The 21,185-nt window shown below is 35.1% G+C and overlaps 1 protein-coding gene and 1 pseudogene across 6 annotated transcripts in view; both read left to right on the forward strand.

Moving 5' to 3' along the window:
- The window catches only part of MARCHF1 (membrane associated ring-CH-type finger 1), an 892,783-nt gene that overhangs the window by 361,956 nt on the left and 509,642 nt on the right, over positions 1-21,185 (forward strand). The window lies entirely within an intron of this gene.
- LOC112858867 (large ribosomal subunit protein uL10 pseudogene) lies at positions 5,780-7,183 on the forward strand (annotated as a pseudogene).

The following is a 21,185-nucleotide window of genomic DNA, read 5'->3' on the forward strand; positions in this document are numbered from 1 at the left end:
GAGAGAGAGAGAGAGAGAGAGAGAGAGAGAGGGAGGGAGGGAGAGAAGGTGGAGGAGGGGCAGAGGGTGAGGGCAAGAGTTGGAAGCAGGCTCCACGCTCAGCACAGAGCCCCAAATCAAGAGTTGGACACTTAACCCACTGAGCCACCTAGGTGCCCCTTGTTTTTGTTTTTTCAGTCCATTCATTCACTCTGTGTATTTGATTAGAGATTTTAGTCCATTTACATTTAAATTAATTATTCATAGATATGTGATTATTGACATTTTGGTAATTGTTTTCTAGCTGTTTTTGTATTCCTCGTCTCTTCCTTTGTGGTTTGCTTATATTCCTTTTTTTGAAATCTTTTGTATATTTACTATGGGATTTTTGCTTTGTGGTCACCATGAAGTTTGCATAAAACAACATATCTGTATCAGTTTATTTTCTGTTGATAATAACTTCAGTTTGCGTTCTAAAGCTTGACATTTTTACTTTCCTCCCCACATTGTGCATTTTTGATATTATATTTTACTTGTTTTTACCTTGTGTATCCCTTAACCGATTTTGTAATTATAAACATTTCTACTACTTTTGTCTTTTAATCTTCATTCTAGTTTTATAAGGGATTAACCCACTACCCTTATTTTATATTTACCTTCCCAATGAGATTTATTCTCCCATACTTGCTTTTGTTATTAATTAGTGCCCTTTTTTTTAACTTTATTTTATATGAGCTTATTCTTAGTGAATTATAAAAGTTACTGATTGTAGCACTTGAAACCATGCAACTGGAGGTAATAAATTTGGTAATATAAGTAATAATAATATAAGTAATAAGTAATAGTATAATATATAAGTATAATAATAAGTAATAATATAAGTAATAAGTAAATAACAAATATTCATAATCTCACTTTATAAAAATAATGTTAAAATAATACCACAGGACTTATAAACTTATCATTTATAAATTAGCAAACAGTTATCTCGACATAGGGTGAAGTTGAGACCAATGGATATAAGAAAAAGAGGCAGGGGGAGATGGGAGTTTGCCAAAGGTAATCATGCTATCCTGTAGTTTTCTAAAGGGAAGGTGATGTTTTATTGGCTTCTTCTCTAGCTGATATCAGGGAAGAGATACAGTTAACTATTATATCTGAAAGACAGTATAATCAGAAAAAAGTGACCATCCATGGTCACCTCTAACCTATATAGCACCTGTACAAATTTCATTAAAATGGTTCATCACATTCCATTTTTAAAGTATACTAGATTAATAGAAAACTTGAGGTTCAGTAAGGCCTCGGTGGATCATGAGACAGTTACCATCAAAAAGAAAGTTTACTACAACATTCCACACAAAAGGGGGGTCCATAGTTGGTAGCATAGTGACTGGGCCAGAGTCTTTATTGTGGAAGGAACTGGTTGGCTAGTTTGAATGATTTGGCAGGCTCTGTGGCATAGGGGCTGTCCCTAGTTTTCTGGCCCTTGGCCCTGGGGTGATTATGCCTAGAGTACAAAAGCCTTATAAAGGAGGTGGTTGCAGGTGTGGACTCTGAATTGGTTGGTTTTGTTTTAAAAAGTGTGCTCCAAGGAGGAAGGACCCTTATCAGAAGAAGGTTGGCCAGTGGGAGGGAGGCAAATGAGGAAGGCAAGAAGTCAAAGCAGGCTGTCTGAGGTATATTGTTAGGCTATCCACAGCAAGATGTATGTAGTAGATGTATGCAGAGCAGATGCTAAAGTATAAGTTTGCAAAAGCTAGAAATATGGTTAATAGATGGATTAGAAAGATATATATCTTGTGCTAGTTACTCTGGTTTGCTCCCCAGACTCCTTCTCCACCATCCTCTGCTCTTCCTGTGGGCCCTGAGAGGCTGACCTTAATGTATTGCATCACTCCTGTCTTCCCTTCTGGACTTGCAGTTGTGCTTAGCACCTGCCAGCGATTGGGGGGGTAGGAAGTATAGGTCTGGATATTTTTTTATTCTTGCCCCCTTCTCACATTGTTCTACCTCTAATTCTAGACTCTGTTAGGCAGCACTTCTGCCACTGCTTCAGCTTTGCCCCATCTCTGGTAACATTCATCTTGTCCCTTCACAAGCAGGGGTTATGAATTACCATTGTTTCTACCCCCTGCGTGCTTCCCCATCTCTTGTAGATTTTCCACATACTTCTTTGAATGGTCCCTTCAGTAAATGATCTTTAATTAAACTATGAATATACCATTTTTTCCCCTGCTGATACTCTAAACTGCTGCTCCACACTTTTCCTAGTTAGGTATGGCCCTGCCAGTCCCAGCTTGGTGAAAAAAGGTGCCCTTTGTACTAATAAAAGGATATCTATTTCCTTTGTCTGGCCCCACACCTGGCTGTGGGGTTTTATCAATAAAGACAGACTACATGTTAGCTCCCACTAACCTTCCTGCTTTGTTCTTCTCAAACTAGACAAGACAATGGAAAACCTATGCTGCACTTACTATGGAAGAATAGCAAATAGAGGAGAGAGAGAAATGGAAAAGTCCCTGCCTGTCACACAAAATGTTTGCATACATGCTTCTTTTTCTTTTTCTTTTCTTATTTTTTTATTAAATATAATTTATTGTCAAATTGGTTTCCATACAACACCCAGTGCCTATCCCAACAGGTGCCCTCCTCAATGCCCATCATCCACTTTCCACTCTCCCCCCCACCCCCCACCAACCCTCAGTTTGTTCTCAGTATTTAAAAGTCTTTTATGGTTTGCCTCCCTCCTTCTCTATAACTTTTTTTTTCTCCTTTGCCTCCCCCTTGGTCTTCTGTTAAGTTTCTCAGGATCCACATATGAGTGAAAACGTATGATATCTGTCTTTCTCTGCTTGACTTATTTCACTTAGCATAATACCCTCCAGTTCCATCTATGTTGCTGCAAATGGCCAGATTTCATTCTTTCTCATTTATATGCTTCTTTTTCTAATATATTTATACATTAAGAATGTGGCTCTACTTATAATTTTAGGTGACTATATTCATTTAGATACATAATACTGTGGTTCTTAAGCATTAAAATATGAAAGCTATAGATCTTATGTTTATGGTCTTCTGTAACAAAATATCAATGTGCATTTTATATTAGCTCATTTAATTTCTTTTTAAAAAAATTTTTTAACATATTTGTTTATTTTTGAGAGACAGAGATAGAGCACAAGCAGGGGAGGGGCAGAGAGAGAGGGAGACACAGAATCTGAAGCAGGCTGCAGGCTCTGAGCTGTCAGCACAGAGCCTGACGCAGCGCTCAAACTCACAAACTGTGAGATCATGACCTGAGCCGAAGTCTGATGCTTAACCGACTGAGCCACCCAGGCGCCCCTAACTTCTTTTATATATATGTATATAAATACATATATATATACACATATATGTATAAATACACATATATAAATACATACACACACACACACACACACACACACACACACACACACACACACACACACATATATATGTACATACACACACACACACACATACATATCATGGACTTATGTATGAAGTTTATTTCTATATGGAAATACACAAGTTACGTTGAACTTGTTTTTAATGGAAATTCACAGATACATGGATGAGGCTCAACTTTAGTGCCCTGAACTAATATGTTACAAATTAGAGCTTTCGTGAGGTTTTGAGAGTAATTTCTACAGAAAAATTAGAGCGTTTCTGGTAAGGTGGGCATGAAGGAAGAGTGAGGAGTGAAGATAAGGGATAGAGGATCTTAGATAGCATAAGACCATTATGGTGGTACCTAGGAAATAGAAGACTGGAGAAACAGACCTACTGGGGCTGGAAAAGCTTTCCAGCACAGTAGTTGATAGGTGACTGAGATTTATTGCTTATCAATGTACATTTTCATTTCTGTAGTATATTCCTACTCCTAACATTAACAGGAGTTGTAACCAAGCTTTGCATTTCATCAGTCCTCATCTCTAATTACATTTTCTATCTTGATGACCTTAGCAGTAACATGGTTTTAAATATCATCCATATTCCAACAACTCTAAAATTTCTACCTCTAGTCCAGTCCTCTCTCTTGAGTTTCAGACTTGCGTATCCAACTGCCTACTGTACACGTTTGCTTAACTGTCTAACAGACATCTGAAATTCATCATGTCTTTCCCACTCTCAGACCTGCTCAGCTCATAGCCTTCACTATCTCAGCCAAATACATCACCATTCATCCAGTTGCTCAAGGCCAAAACCTTAGGGTTGCATTTTGTGCTTCTATCTTTTACCATATCAAATTGATCATGAAACCTTGATGCTTCTACCTTTAAAAAATATACATAACCTAGTCACTCATCACTAACTCTATTGATACCACTCTGATATATCACCATTTAACAAGAGATGAAATTAGTGAGTCATTAGGTATGCATGTATTCACCATTACATGACATCAAACTGTTTTCTGATTTTACATTTCTCCCCTCCTCCAGCAATGTAATGTTCCCATTGCTCCATATTTTCACCAACGGCCTTTTACATTTTAGCCTGGTGGATGTGTAATGGTGTCTCACTGTGGTTTTATTTTTTTTAATTTTTTTTTTTTACATTTATTTAGTTTTGAGAGACAGAGAGAGCACAAGTGAGGAGGGGCAGAGAGAGAAGGATAAAGAGTCCGAAGCATGCTCCAGGCTCTGAGCTGTCAGCACAGAGCCCGGCGCGGGGCTTGAACTCACAAACTGTGAGATCATGACCTGAGCCAAAGTTGGATGCTTAACCAACTGAGCCACCCAGGCGCCCCTCACTGTAGTTTTAATTTGTATTCCGTGATCACTGAGGTCGAGCATTGTTTTCCTCTATTTATTTGCCATTTGTTTTGTCTTTTCGTCAAGTTCCTATAATTGTGTCACTTGTTGAGACTAATGAAATAAAAATGAATATTTTTTTGTGTGTGTGTGTGTGTGTGTGTGTTTACACAAAATTTAAAACTGTAACAAAAAACAGGCTGTGTAGATTTCCATTCTTGCAGACTTTGGATTTATAATATAAGTTAATATTAATTTATATATTCCATGTATACTCCATATGTTTTCAGGCAGCATTTGAAAAATTGGAGAGTAATTTTAATTTTATAGCTTCTCTATTCAATCACAAAGTCACTTTTCTTTACCTTTTTATATCAGAAAACATATCTGCAGAGCAGCTTGCTTCCGTCTGTCAATCCCCCATCAAATTGTGGTTTAGAAACAATGACAAGCCGGTGGCATCTGTCAAATTATTTGGAAACTATAATTTAAGGGATGATATCTCTGGGTGAGGTAGATGACTAAGCTCTCAGAACCTCATCACCATTAATTCAAAGTAAAACATACAACATTTCATGGACCCATTTTTAATAACTATTTTTGTTAATAAATCTATTAATTAGATCTAACTTCATTAAGGTTTTAATCAACATAAAGTTTCTTTAGAACCAGAGAATCCAGTGTGTTTGATTTCAGTACTCTCAGTAAAAATGCTTAACATTTTTTTTGCCAGTGTTAATGTTTCTTTTTTTTTTATATTCTTTTTAATCTCTGCTGGCTTATTCACATGGAAATATTGGGTTACATAGATATTTTGCTTCTTTAAGAGGTTCAAGCACAAGTTTCTAATCAATAGGCAAATAAAGAGGGAATTTTATATACTCTACATTGAAAAATAGGTTTTAGTTATTTTCTTTCTGAGAATTATGAGGTAATTTCCTAAAATAGTCCAAAGAATTTGCTTTTATATTTCATAGTTAGGATTTACATAGTGATCGTTATTCTTCTAAACCTGTGGAGAACTTCCAAGTCATATTCATGTGAGAGAATGAATATCTGACATAAATCTACAGAGAAGCTGTGGATTTAAGTTATGGTTGTCAGGTTGTTGATGAATCGTTTATTTACTGTAAGCACAGGGAAATGCCACTGCTACTCTCTATTTATAACCTGTATATGTTTCTGCATGCATTTAGAAGATCCTTGGTGAAGCTTTCAAACATCTGGTTTCACTAAGATAGTTAACTCTGATCAGATACAGTAATGTTATATGTTTATGTAATACTTTATGTTAAAAAATTATACAAGTACTCTTCTATTGGTCAAAAAATGTTAACTAAAATATAAACATTTATTCACATGCATAAAATTAATGGGTATCAGTGGCATTTTCTATTTGGTATCTTGTTAATGATATGACATGTCATAATGTACGAGGCAATCCGAGAGCATCTGGAAGACAACCCAGCTCTGGAGAAACTGTTGCTTCATATCCAGAGGAAGGTGGGCTTTGTGTTCACCAAAAAGGACATCACTGAGATCAGGGACATGCTGTTGGCCAATAAGGTTCAAGCTGCCAGTGCCGTAGCTGCATGTGAAGTCATTGTGCCAGCCCAGAATACTGGTCCAAGGCCTAAGAAGACCTCCTTCTTTCAGGCTTTAGGTATAACCACTAAAATCTCCAAGGGCACTATTGAAATTCTGAGTGATACACAGCAATGAAGACTAGAGACAAAGTGGGAGCCAGTGAAGCCACAGTCTTGAACGTAGTCCCCTTCTCGTTTGGGCTGACCACCCAGCAGGTGTTTGACGGTGGCAGCATCTGCAACCTTGAAATGCTGGGCAACACAGAGGAAACTGCATTCTTGCTTCCTGGAAGGTGTCCATAATGTTGCCAGCGTCTGTTTGCAGATTGGTTACCCAGCTGTTCCATCATCATGTATACAGGCAGGTCCTGGATTTGTCTATGTAGACTGATTACATCTTCCCACTTGCTGAAAATGTCAAGAGGCCTTCCTGGCAGATCAGTCTGCATTCGTGGTAGCTGCCCCATAACCACTCCCACCCCCCCTACTCCTCCTGCCTGCAGCCCCAGCCAAGGCTGAAGCAAAGAAGAGTCCAAGGAGTCAGAGGAGAATATGGGATTTGGTCTCCTTGATTAATCACCAAAAAGCAACCAATTCAACCAGCCAACTGTATTTGTCAAACAAGGAAATAAAGGTTTACTTCTCTATAATAATAATGAGATATATATATATATATATATAACATCTATTTAGAGGTAGATGTGTGGAAGTCGATTCATAACACATACCTGGTAAACTCCCTGGAATTGGGAAATAAGAGACCCAACTCTATTATCTCTTGTCTGAGTGACTTAATATAAGATTTTTTTAATTTCTCTGACTTCAATATTGTTTATAAACCTGGGCTTATGATGATAAACAATCATTTAGAGAACTAAGAAAGTACTACATCTACAAAAAAACCAAAACAAAACAAAAACAAAAAACAAAAACAACAAACTTTGTAAACTGAAATATTTCTTTTTGTAAAGTACTGGGCAGTGCCATGTTTATTATTTTTTTAATAAAGTTGGTATTTTATATGAAATTTACTATAGAATCTTTTAAAACATCAAATAAAAAGCTATTAATGACATAATAGTAACATGTAGTTCATCTTTTGAATGAAAACTAGTAGGTTGTATTTTAGATTTTGTTAAATGTACTATTTCTTGACCTCACTCTATAACATACTGCCATATACCTGCGTCTTGGTTTTATCCAAGTATATACCTCTTTGGTTATTTAAGCTTGTTGCAGTCTTAACTCTGTTAAGTAGATTTATTAATCTGGCCTTACTTGTATATTAAAGAATACTTTTATTATAAGTTTTACTTAGTAATAGATGAATATAGATGAATTAAACATACATTATGATAAATATTTAAGAAATCCAATACCACAAAAAATATTTTGACATTTTCTCTGTGGTTATAGCCACTAAAGGATTTGTCTTACTTGCTGATGATGACTTATAATATATAAATAATTTAATTTGAATTTTAGAGTTGTCCATATGATCAAAGAAATTGCAAACTAAATCAATTTTATTTGTATGCAGCATCTGGATTAATAGTTCTGATACTTGGTTGAGTTATTGGCCATTTATGAGAATTGACGTAAGATATTTTCTCTACAGAACAGTATGCAAACTCTCAGACACTGGATATTTTGCATCAGGTTTCAGAAGATTCCCGGATCCCTGTTGATATCCATTGATCCATGCAACCCATGTTAGGGTGTTTTGCTTAAGTAATTATTATTTTTCTTTTTTTTTTTTTAATTGAGGTATAATCTAACATGAAGTATTAGTTTGAGGTGCACAACATACCAATCTGATATTTATATATATTGCAAAATGACCATCACAATAAGTTTCATCAACATCCTTCAGCATACATAGTTACAATTTTTTAATGAGTTTTTAAAAATAAGATCGTAAGGGGCGCCTGGGTGGCTCAGTCGGTTGAGCGTCCGACTTCGGCTCAGGTCATGATCTCACGGTCCGTGAGTTCGAGCCCCGCATTGGGCTCTGTGCTGACAGCTCAGAGCCTTGAACCTGTTTCAGATTCTGAGTCTCCCTCTCTCTCTGACCCTCCCCCGTTCATGCTCTGTCTCTCTCTGTCTCAAAAATAAATAAACGTTAAAAAAAAAAAAAAAGATCGTAAAAGTTCTCACTGCAGGAGCAAAAATTATTAAGGAGTTAATTTTTATTTTAAAAAACAAATACTTAAACATTTAGATACAATTTATAACACACAAAAATGAAAAAGAAACTTTCCTATAGTCCCACCTAGAGGTGTTCACTTTTCTCTTGTCATTAACCATGCCATCAAATATTCTTGCACAGCTTCACCTGTAACTGGTATTACATCATTGAACTGAAACATCATAGTTTTTAAACCAGTCTTCTTGCTGTTAAATATTTTGCATGCTTATTTGTTTGATATTATAACCCAACTACAGTGAACTTAACTCCTAGCTAGTGAAAAAATTTCCAGAAGTAGAATTGTAGAATAAAAGGATACAAACTTTTTTTTAAGGTTTTAGATTAAATTTCCCTCTGGAGATGTTTTACCAACTTTATTTTTTTTTTATATGAAATTTATTGTCAAATTGGTTTCCATACAACACCCAGTGCTCATCCCAACAGGTGCCCTCCCCAGTGCCCATCACCCACTTTCCCCTCCCTCCCATGCCCCATCAACCCTCAGTTTATTCTCAGTTTTTAAGAGTCTCTTATGCTTTGGCTCTCTCCCTCTCTAACTTGTTTTTTTCCTTCCCTTCCCCCATGGTCTTCTGTTAAGTTTCTCAGGATCCACATGAGTGAAAACATATGGTATCTGTCTTTCTCTGTATGACTTATTTCACTTAGCATAACACTCTCCAGTTCCATCCACATTGCTACAAAAGGCCATATTTCATTCTTTCTCATTGCCACATAGTACTCCATTGTGTATATAAACCACAATTTCTTTACCTATTCATCAGTTAATTATTACCAGGAGTTGGTATCCTAGGCCCCACTTCCCTGAATCCTTGTCCCTCCTAGATATTACTACTTAAATAAAAGTCTTTGCAGATTTTGAATGTGAAGCCTAATAAACTAAATTTATTGTCAATTTCATGATTACTAATGGACTTAAAAAATTAAGCTAAACTGCCTATGATTTATACAGTAGCAAAAGCATCTATGACAACTAGGGTCTAGTCACCACAAATGTGGCAAGAGAGTTGAAGCCTTGGAACAGATAAGAAGACAGCTTTTCCACTAGTGATACTTGGAGCTTGGAAGAGGAGGGATCAATAAAGTAATTAAACACACAGGTGTTAGCTAGACTTTGAATCTCAGTTTTCAGGCATACTAGCTATAAAATCATAGACGAATTATGTAATTGCTCTGAAACTTTGTTTACTCCTGTGGAAAGTAGAGGTGACATTATTGCCTATTTCATAGAAATATTTGTGAAAGTTAAATATTGCAAAATCAGGATCTTAGTATGGTGTTTGGTATATACTAAGAGCTCAGTATAAGTTCACTATTCTTCTTTATTGGTATTGGCCACCATTTTTATCACAGCATGTTGCAAACCAAAAAATAATTTGGGCAATGCAGATTTATTTCATTATCATACAATCATTTTGGGTATTTTACCTTCAAAAAGATTTTCTGTTGTGCTTAGTGTTTTGAATATATTCTGAAGTCATTTTTTAATGAAGCCGATGAATAGCAAATCATATTTTAATGTATTAAAATTGGATGCAAAAATGAACAATGGAACATATGGAAGTGGGAAACTAAGGTGCGAACACAGGGCATGTTTTTGACTCCTCAGCATATTTGCCTTAGAGCAATCACTATGCCTCCTACATGTTTTTCAGTTGTTTTTAAAAGTAAGTAAGATTTTGAGAAGGGTACTTTTAACAAAGCATCTTTGAATTTGAACATCTTTTTTTCTCTTAGATGTAATACACCCATTTTCAAGGAGTCAACATGCATGGGAATTTTAATCATCGTAAAACGTGCACATAATCTAAAGCAATCGTCTCTCACTTCCGCCTCTTGCTCCAGAGGCAGTTACTGGAAACTGTTCTTGCTTTTCTTTGTCTTAGTGATTGCATTCATGAATCTTCATTACTTATACTCCTAATGCTTACAATATTCTTTGATTCCCACAGATAGATGAAATTTAGCTTATTTGTATACCTGCTCCAATCATTGCTATTCTTTCCATATATTCTAATGTTTTTAAAAATTTTTTTCCTTCATCTTTACTTATTTTTGAGACAGAGAGAGACAGAGGGAGAGTGGGGAAGGGACAGACAGATAGGGAGACACAGAATCCAAAGCAGGTTCAGGCTCTCAGCTGTCAGCACAGAGCCCAATGAAGGGCTCGAACTCAAAACTGTGAGATCATGACCTGAGCCAAAGTCTGCTGCTTAACCAACTGAGCCACCCAGGTGCCCCATCTCCCCATATACTCTAATGTTTTAAGTGGGATTAAATAATCTCTTGTATCTTGTTCCATGAACAGCAGACATAAACTTTTGACTCTTTACCACAAGGTACAGATTTTTGTGGTAGAGCGTTGTTTGTCTTTCCTGTTTTTTACTTGTGGACCAAAATATAGCATAGCATTTTACATACTCAAAATCATCTTCTCTTCCATTTACCTACCTCATCTGATCATTTTCAAATTTTTTTTTCAACGTTTTTTATTTATTTTTGGGACAGAGAGAGACAGAGCATGAACGGGGGAGGGGCAGAGAGAGAGGGAGACACAGAATCGGAAACAGGCTCCAGGCTCCGAGCCATCAGCCCAGAGCCTGACGCGGGGCTCGAACTCACAGACCGCGAGATCGTGACCTGGCTGAAGTCGGACGCTTAACCGACTGCGCCGCCCAGGCGCCCCTTCATCTGATCATTTTCAACCCACCATTCTAATCTCACTTTCTCAGCTGGAGATGCCCTCTCAAAGATACACTGATTCACTCATGCTGAAAGTTATGCTGCAGTTATTACCAGTCCTGAACAAATTTATTATGTGTGATACTATATCAGTTGCTAAATAGAGCCTTTTATAAACCTTAACTCCTCCACAATGCTATTTTCTCATGCCTTCTTGCATACTCCACAGTGCCTAATACCATTCTGGACACTCAGTAAACATCCTACAAAGTTGTTTAAATGTAATTAAAAGTCATTACACTTACACATGTCAGTTCTGATTAGGGTGAATCTTTTGTGTTAAAGTGAATCTTTCACAGAAAATGTTCCTGTAAACAGGTAGTTTGATCTTGAAGAAGGATGAAAACATAGATGGCAAATTATTATACAAGGTTATTGGGGGGCAACTTTTCATCTTCACTGACAGAGAGTATATGATAAGAATAAAGTTTAGTTTTAAGAAGAATATTAAAAATGCTTTTATTGCATTTGAAGGTTATAAAGAACAATAGCAAAAATGTATAAGCTTCTGTTCTAAATTTTTTAAAAAACAAGATAGGTTCTCATTTTTCTCCCAAAAAGCCATCTGTGTTGGGGGGGGGGAAGTACTCCTTGTGTTCTAGGAGATAACTTATTATCTTAGTATCTTATAACTTATTATCATCTCATTATCATATAACTTATTATAGTAAAATAATATTGAGTATTGTAATAGCACTGAATGGTGACAGATGGTAGCTACAGTTGTGGTGAGCACAGCATAATGTGTAGAGTTATCAAATCACAGCGTGGTACTCCAGAAACTAATGTAACATTGTCAACTCTACTTTCGTTAAAGAAAATCAAATTCTAAATTTAAAATGGATATATTTTATAAAATATTATTAAAAGTATTCAGAAATCGTGCTCGCTTCGGCAGCACATATACTAAAAGTATTCAGAAATACTATTATTTATAAATAGAGAAAACAGTAAAATATTTCTTATCATATACTGATTTGTATATTGTCTATTGTCCTCTAATTGGTTTTTGCCTTTCCAGGGGTTTCTGCTACTATTTTCAGTTTATCACTTATAAAATCCCTATGAAATTTAGAAATCAGAAAGGAAAAGAAGACACTTTTCCTTTTTAATTAAAAAAAAATCTTTTTAATGTTTATTTATTTTTGACAGAGAGAGAGAGAGCGAGCGAGAGCGAGCAAGCATGAGCGGGGGAGGGGCAGAGAGAGAGAGGGAGACACAGAATCCGAAACAGGCTCCAGGCTCTGCGCTGTCAGCACAGAGCCCAACGCGGGGCTGGAACCCACAGACCGCGAGATCATGACCTGAGCCGAAGTCGGATGCTCAACCGACTGAGCCACCCAGAAGCCCCAAGACACTTTTTCAAAATTTGTTTTCTCAAAAAATACAATGTTAAAAGAAATGCCATTAAAAAAAATCTCACATCCATGAGAAATAAAGCATTTAAGGAAATATGTATGGATTTAAAACCAGTGGTTTATCTATAATGGGATACTACTTGGCAGTGAGAAAGAATGAAAACTTGCCATTTGCAACAATGTGGATGGAACTGGAATTATGCTAAGTGAAATAAGTCAGTCAGAGAAAAACCAGTATGTTTTCTCTCATATGTGGAATTTGAGAAACTTAACAGCAGACCATGGGGGAGGGAAGGGGAAAAACAGTTTCAAACAGAGAGGTTGATGGAGGTGGAGGGAAAGGGAAGATGGATGATGGGCACTGAGGGGGGCACTTGTTGGGATGAGCACTGGGTGTTGTATGTAAGTAATGAATCGCGGGAATCTACCCACGAAACCAAGAGCACACTGTATACACTGTGTGTTAGCTAACTTGACAATAAATTATATTTAGAAAAAAATAAATAGAAAATAAAAACATCATTTGGAACAATGAAATCCCTAGGATTTCATAGGACTTTAATGGCTGGTACCTACAAATACTAGAATAAATAAAAAATTACCCCAAGCATCCTATTCAAGCAAACCTACATTTATCACTTAATAATCAATAATGTTGCTATAAATCAATATGAAGAAGATGAAATTTAATAAGGTTTAATATGTCCAGCAATATATGACCACAGATATTTTTAGATAGCAGGGCTGCTGACAGTGCTTCCTGCCACCATGGGAATGTTCTGGTCTTCAGTGTATGATGAGGCGGTCACCAGCCACATGCAGCTGTTAAGCATTTGACAGGTGGCTAGTGTAACTGAACAAGTGAATTTTAATTTCGTTTATGTAACCACAAGTGGCTAGTGGCTAATGTTTGGACAATGCAGTCTTAGAGAAAAGGAGAACTTGGATACAATATCAGTTTCCTGGCAGGAAACACCTTGTACAATCAACAGGATTTAGCTAAAGAGAAAAACAGTGACAACATATTGTGCTTTTGTGGCATTGTAAAGGTAAAGTACATGAGAAAATAGTTCAAAGAGTGGTAAGGAATAATTGGGAATTGTTGTAAATCTCTTATACAACAACATAAAGAATAGTATAAAGGATAGTTTTCAACAAATGGTGCTGGGACAATTAGATGTCCGTAAGCAGTTAAATTAACCTTGATATATACCTCACACCTTAATTAAAATGAACTCAAAATGGATCATATTCCTATGTATATAATGTAAAACTATAAACTTTCCATAAGAAACCATAGGAAAAAATCATTTTTTTCCTTTTGCTAGGCAAAGAGTTATTGGATGTGATACAAAAAGTGTACTCTAAAAGAGAAATAAAAAGATAAGTTAAACTTTATAAAAATGGAATATTTTTGTATTTCAAAAAGCTTAACTGAAAAGACTCCAGAAAAGACCTGCATACCAAAGTAGGTACGGGAGTGAAGGAAATAAAAAAGCAAAGGTAAAGCCCAGAGAGTAGCAACAGCGGAATGCCATTTTACCCAGAGTTGATGGGGCCAGAGAATCAAATGATGTTACCATAACCCAGGACGAGCTAAAACCCTGGGAGAGAAGCTGTCCGAGAGAAGCTGCATTTGATGAGAAAAGTAGCCATTGGCAAGACTACAGTGAGGCAGGAGGTACCCCAAGAAATAAATGACCTACCCCTAACATTTGCTCTCAGCTATCCTGCTTTTACTTCCCAGGTAGAATCTAGAGGGCGGGGGGAGCCTGCATATTATTGTCCACAGAGATTATTTTCTCAGCATACAATAGGGGAGAGAGAGCAGCTGGACTGGGGACAATGCTCTTCAGAAGCTACTCTTTACAAGTCAGCTTCTATTTTTGTTTTTTGATTGACTTCAAAAAATGCATTCCTGATGTCAAAGAAATTCAAAGTCCCATAGCCACCATATCTTTTCAGAGTTAAGTCAATTCAATCATAATCTTACCTGTATCTTAGATTGTATTGAAGGCCTGGGTGTTTAGCTTTTTTCCAGAGGTTTTGTTTCTAACCTTGATTAATGGCCAAAACTCCCTCTGGAGAAAGCTTGGGAAGATTTGCGGTGTATACTTATTGCCATGTTGCAGTTTTTCAAAATAACCAAACCTCCTTTCTAGGTTAATATGTTGCAGGTATGTAAACTGATTTAGGTCCAAGGTTAAGGGGCGTAAAACCCCAATAGTGACTAGGTTCAAATTTATCCCCACTACGCATAGGAACTTTATTTGATATTTTATCCAGAATCCTTGGTGAATACTCCCATGCTGATAGTATTGGCTTAGTCCAGTGTCACAATTCTTCTGTCTTCCTTAGGTTATTTCCCGACACCCCCCTTTGGCTCTTGCCAAGTGAAGTTATCAAAGATCTTGCAATTCCTTCAGGCTATACAGTTTCTCCTTTTAGAAAGAACTATGCACTTTTGCTTCTGATTAGTACTCAAGTGTAATTCTCATTATTAGACTGGAGGCAATTAGGGATGATGGTGATGTTGGATCTTGAGAATAATCACATACCGTTTTGAGGCAGCTGCCCAAAGTGAAGTCACTGAAACGCTTTGCAAGGAAGACTGGTTCTGTGACCTGAAGTTGAGGAGCTGCGTCCATTGCCAAGAACATTTCAGGAGTATCTAAATCTCTGTTATTGTGGCTCTACCCTTTCCCAAAAAGTTTTCTTCCCTTACCATAACTGATTTGGCGAGTTGTCCATTTCATTGACATTGCAATTCTGCCTCTCCTATAGTTAGACCTTGGGTTTAATCCTTAGTCTTGTCTGCCCTGTGCCACTAGAAATAAGGGAGTTTTTAAGTTTTTAAGAACATTTTCTGCATATCCACCCATGACATGAATTGTCACGAGTTCAGTGTTTTGAACATATATTTATCTTTGTGTAAACTCTCCAGAATAGTCAGAAGCAGTCATCACATCCCATAATCTTTGCAATCACCAATTTTTCTTGCCATAGCAACTAAGTGCCAAAGACAATTAATTACTCAATGATTTTTGCTCAATTAGTAATTCATTTCATGCCATTCTAGTAAAGAAAAATGAAAATTGGGATGTCACTCTCGCAGGTTATCAGTCTGCTCACATATATGAGAGCAAACCAGTCACAGAATCCTGCTCATCATACCAATTATTGTATCAGGGTAGTGGCAGAAAACAACATATTCATAATGGTTTTACTAAAAATAATTTTAAAAAGGCAGAGCTAAGTGAACCAAAAGAGTTGGTGAGGCAGGCAGCCCATGGGTAATTATAGTGGGAACAGCAGAGGAAACAGTGAATCTGGAGAGACCTAGAAAAATTGAAGTACCACTCAACAGGTGTTATAGCTAACGAGAAAATCAGCAACTGTTAGAAACGTAATGAAACAGAGTGGGGATTGGGAGAATAAATACCATGACCTCAATTTCCTCAACCCTCAAGATCCTTGCTGCACCTTGTACTTACCAAAGCCAGCCAAAGCCAGAGGATATAGCCGTCCCATTGATGCACTCTATACTGTGTTTTGGGATACAGAGCAGAGTAGGGAAGGGCAGAGAATGGAAGAGAGAGAGGCCAACAGGAAATAATGAGCACAAACATTTTTAAAGAATCTCCGACAATTTTTGAAAGACCAATGTTAACTTCTCTTGTGACTACGGATTTTAAAGTAAAACCTCAAGGAACTAACTTAGTAAATGAATTTTGCAGTATAACTTAGATGCCACTGGCACCCTGTCCTTTTATATGAAAAGTATTATGACTTAAAAACCACCATATCATTCTGTGATGAGTCCATTATTACTTTGGTAAGCAAAATATTTGCATTTGGTATGTATTACTATGGTAAGCAAAAGTAACTATAAATGCAGATGGTTCAGTTTACCAGGAAGTTACATCAACTACACAATTGTATGTAAATAATAATAAACACAAGTACAATAATTATTTTTTGAATTTATCTTTATTAGTGTGTACGTAATGGGATCTAATTTTGATTTAATTTACGTTGCCAAATGATTATATTGAACATTTTTTCATACACTTATTTATCAATTATATATCATTGATGAAACATTCATGAAAATAATTTGCCAACCTTATATTGGGTTGTCTTCTTCTTATTGAGTGATAACAATTCTTTTTTCATATTTGCAATGTATATCTATGCTAAATAGATAAAGGCTTAGGTATAAATATAGATATGTAAACATAGCTATAAATATGTATAATAAAAATGAAAAAAATATATGAAATTATATATATGTAATGAGAAGGTAAGCCATGGGGTGGGAGAAAAAACATATAATATTTTATTATATATTGTTTATATATTTTGTTATATAACTTACATATGTATGTAATATATAATATTTTCTCCCATCCCATGGCTTACATTTTTTTTTCTTTTTCTTATTTTTTGTTTTTATTTGAGAGAGAGAATGCACATGTACATATGTGTGCTGGGGGAGGGTCAGAGAGAGAAAGACAATCTTAAGCAGGCTCCATACTCAGTGTGAAGCCCTGACATGGGGCTCGATCCCACAAACCTGGGGTAATGACCTGAGCCAAATTCAAGAGTTGGATGCTTAACCAACTGAACCACCCAGGTGCTTCTTCATTTTTTTTTTTTTTAAATAATGTCTTTCTAACACAGTAGTTTTGATTTGAATGAAATTTATCAATTTTTTTTTCTTTATATTCATGGCTTTCTTTTAGCTAAAAGTATTTGCTTAACCCAGAGTTGCCAAGATTTTCTACTGTTCCTTTTAGAGATTGTTTTAGCCCTTATATTTTGGTCTTTGTTCTAATTTGAGTGAAATTTTGTCTATGGTGTTAGGTAAGGATCAATAGCCTGGCATGTTCTAGAAAAATCAACTTACCACAGATGTACACTTGAAAATTCCCTGTGTGTTCCCACTGAACACTGAAAGTGAAAAACACTGAAAGTTCCCACACTTTGGATTACTTGGATTTATATTAAATCTTGAAATCTGGTAATCCAAATTCCTCAACTTTGTTCTTAATCAAATTTGAATCAAAGTGTGGATTCTGTACATTTGCGTATGAGCGTTATAATTAGCTTGTCAGTTTTTATACAAAGCCTACTGGGATTTTGATTGTAATTGCATTGGATCTATAAATTTAGAAAGAACTGACATAACAATATTGATACTCTAAAAAACATAATAGATTTATCAATTTACTTAAGTCTTTATTTTCTCTCAGAAATGTTTTACAGTTTTCAATGTACAAATCTTACATATACTTTATCCCTAAATAGTTTGAGGTGATGATACTGTAAATGATCTTTTTGAAAATTACATTTAATTATTGTTTGTGGTCAGTGTATACAAATACAATTGATTTTTTGTATATGGACTTTCAATTCTATAATTTGTCTTAACTCAGTTAATTAAGCAATTAGTTCTATTTGCTTTTTGTGAGATTCCTAAGTCTTGTCTACTTACCTGATCATGTTTTCTGGAAACAAAATATTGACTAGAAATTATGAGAGTGATCATTCTTGTATTTTTTTCTGATCATAGGAAGGAAAGTATTTAGGTTGTTTGTTTATCATTAAGTGCAGTGTAGACTAGGTTTTTCTTTTAAAGTATTTTTTAATTTTAAGTTTATAATTGAATATAAGTTTTAAAATATTTTTATTTACTCTGGTTTTTGTAAAATTATTTATTTCCTTTTCAAGTTTTTATTTAAATTCCAGATAGTTAACATACGGTGTAATATTAAATTTCACTTGTAGTATTTAGTGATTCATCATCACTTACACCACTTGCATACAACAACACCTGGTGCTCATCACAAGTGTACTCATTAATCCAATCCTCATCACCTGTTTAACCCATCTGCCCACCCACCTCCAGTCATCAGTTTGTTGTCTATAGTTTTGTTTCTTGGCTTGCTTCTCTTCCCCCCCCCCCCCCCCCCGTTAGCTAGAAATTTTAAATAAATATTCTTTATCAAGTTGAGGGAGTGTTTTCCTTTTTCTTCTTAGTTTGCTAAAATTGTATTGTCTTCTAGTGTTGAGATTTATGAAATGCTTTTTCTCTGTTCATTGAGTCACTTATTTTTTTTCTTTTAGTTTTACTACAGAGCAATACATTATTTTTTTATATTTAAACTAACATGCTTACATAGGATAAGCCTTATTTTGTCATGATGTATTTTCCTTTTCTATTCATCTTATTAAAATTATGTTAAATGTTTTGGCAATTATGTTTATAAGAGATATTGGTCTATAATTTTTTCCCTTTGGAATGTCTGATAGAGGAGTAGTTTTGTTCTCAAAAATTAGTTGGGAAAATGTACACTTCTTTAATATTTTCTGAAAGAATGTGTGTCATACTAGTATTTAATTCTAAGTCAACTATAAAACTTAGTGATGACATCTGGACACAGAATTTTCTTTGTTGGAACATTTTAAATTATGAATTCAATTTCTTTAGTAGGAATAAGGTTATTAAGATTTTCTATTTCCTTTTATGTCAGTTTTATTAATTTGTATCTGTGAAGGAATTTAAATATTGTATCTGATTTGTCATTTTTAATGACATAAAATTGTTCATAGTAATTTTAATTATCTTTTGTAATGTCTGTTGATTATCTAGTGATGACTCCACTTTCATCCTTGTTATTGGTAAATTAGAGCCTTTCTTCGTCTCTTGATCAGCCTACCTAGGAATGTATCAATTTTATTTACCTTTTCAAAGGATAAGCTTTTAGTTTCATTGATTTTTCTCTATTTTTTTTTTTTTTTTTTTTGCTAATTTACCAACATTTTCTATTTCGTTATTATTTCTCTTTATTTCCTTTTCATTTGATGTGATCTCATTTTTATCACTTCCTAGATTGGAAAGTTATAACATTACTTTTAAACCTTTTTCCTTCTCTAGTAGAAATCTTTAAAGCTATAAAGAATTTCTCCTTAAGCACTGATATAAGTGCATCCTACAATTTCTGATGTACTATATTTTCATTTTCATTCATTTCTCAATGTTTTTAAATTGCCCTTGAGATTTCTCCCTTGCCTCATGGGTACTATTCAAATATATTGATTGATTTCTAATTATTTGGGAATTTTCTATTTATTTTTTATGTTTATCTATTTTGAGAGAGAAGGTGAGAGAGAGTGGGGTAGGGGCAGAGAGAGAGGGGGAGAGAGAGAATCCCAAACAGGCTCCATGCTGTCAGTGCAGAGCCCAGTATGGGGTTCGATCCCACAAACTGTGAGATCATGACCTGAGCCGAAATCAACAGACGCTTAACTGACTGAGCCACCCAGGTGCTCTGAGATTTCCTTGTTTTTGATTACTAATTTTATTCCATTGTAATCAGAAAACAGATATTTGATTATTTTACCTCTTTTAAATTTATTGAGTATTTTTCATTACCCAGGGTATATCTTTGTGAAGATTCTATGTGCACTTGGGAAGAATTTCTGTTCTGCAGTCTTGTGTGGAGTTGGTTGAGTGTTGTTTTTGAATATGTTTATTTCCACCTTAACTGTCAGTTAAAGAAAGAGGAGTGTTGAAATCACAGACTATAATTACAAATTTGTCTACTTCCTCTTGTTTGAATGACATATATCTTTACTTTTTCATTTAACCTGTGCATGTCTTTACATTTAAAATGTGTTCTTGGGGCGCCTGGGTGGCGCAGTCGGTTAAGCGTCCGACTTCAACCAGGTCACGATCTCACGGTCCGTGAGTTCGAGCCCCGCGTCGGGCTCTGGTCTGATGGCTCAGAGCCTGGAGCCTGTTTCCGATTCTGTGTCTCCCTCTCTCTCTGCCCCTCGCCCGTTCATGCTCTGTCTCTCTCTGTCCCAAAAATAAATAAACGTTGAAAAAAAAAATTTTTTTAAATGTGTTCTTTTGTAGACTGCATATAACTTGCTTTTGCATTATTAATATAGTCTGACAATTTCTGCCTTTTATTCGGAGTGTATAGACAATTGTATTTAATATAAGTAGCAATAGTTTGGAATTGCAATCTATCATCCTGTTGTGTATTTTATTATTCCATCATTTTACCCATATTTTTATTATTTTTTTTCTTCTTTTCCCTTGTCTTATTTTGGAATGAGTATTTTCAGAATTCAGTTTTATTCCATCTTTGGCTCAAAACTACATAACTTTAAAAAAAAATACTACATAACTTTATTTTATTTTTATAGTGATTTCCAGCATTTAAATATTTATATTGTCATAACATTTACATGTATACCCTAAATCATACTGTTTTACATTTATAAGACCCTTATATTGATAGTCTCATTTATTCTTTCTTCCATCCTTTGTCTTATTATTGCATACCTTTATGTATATATATAAATTATATAGTATATATATTTTTATATATAATTTATATATAAATTTATATATATAAATTTATATATTATATAAATATATATTTATATATTATATAAATATATATTTATATAATATATAAATATATATAAATTTATATATATTATATTTATTATATAT

This window comes from Puma concolor, chromosome B1 (assembly GCF_028749965.1).
Source record: "Puma concolor isolate L17-30 chromosome B1, mPumCon1.1.hap2, whole genome shotgun sequence".
Lineage (NCBI taxonomy): Eukaryota > Metazoa > Chordata > Mammalia > Carnivora > Felidae > Puma > Puma concolor.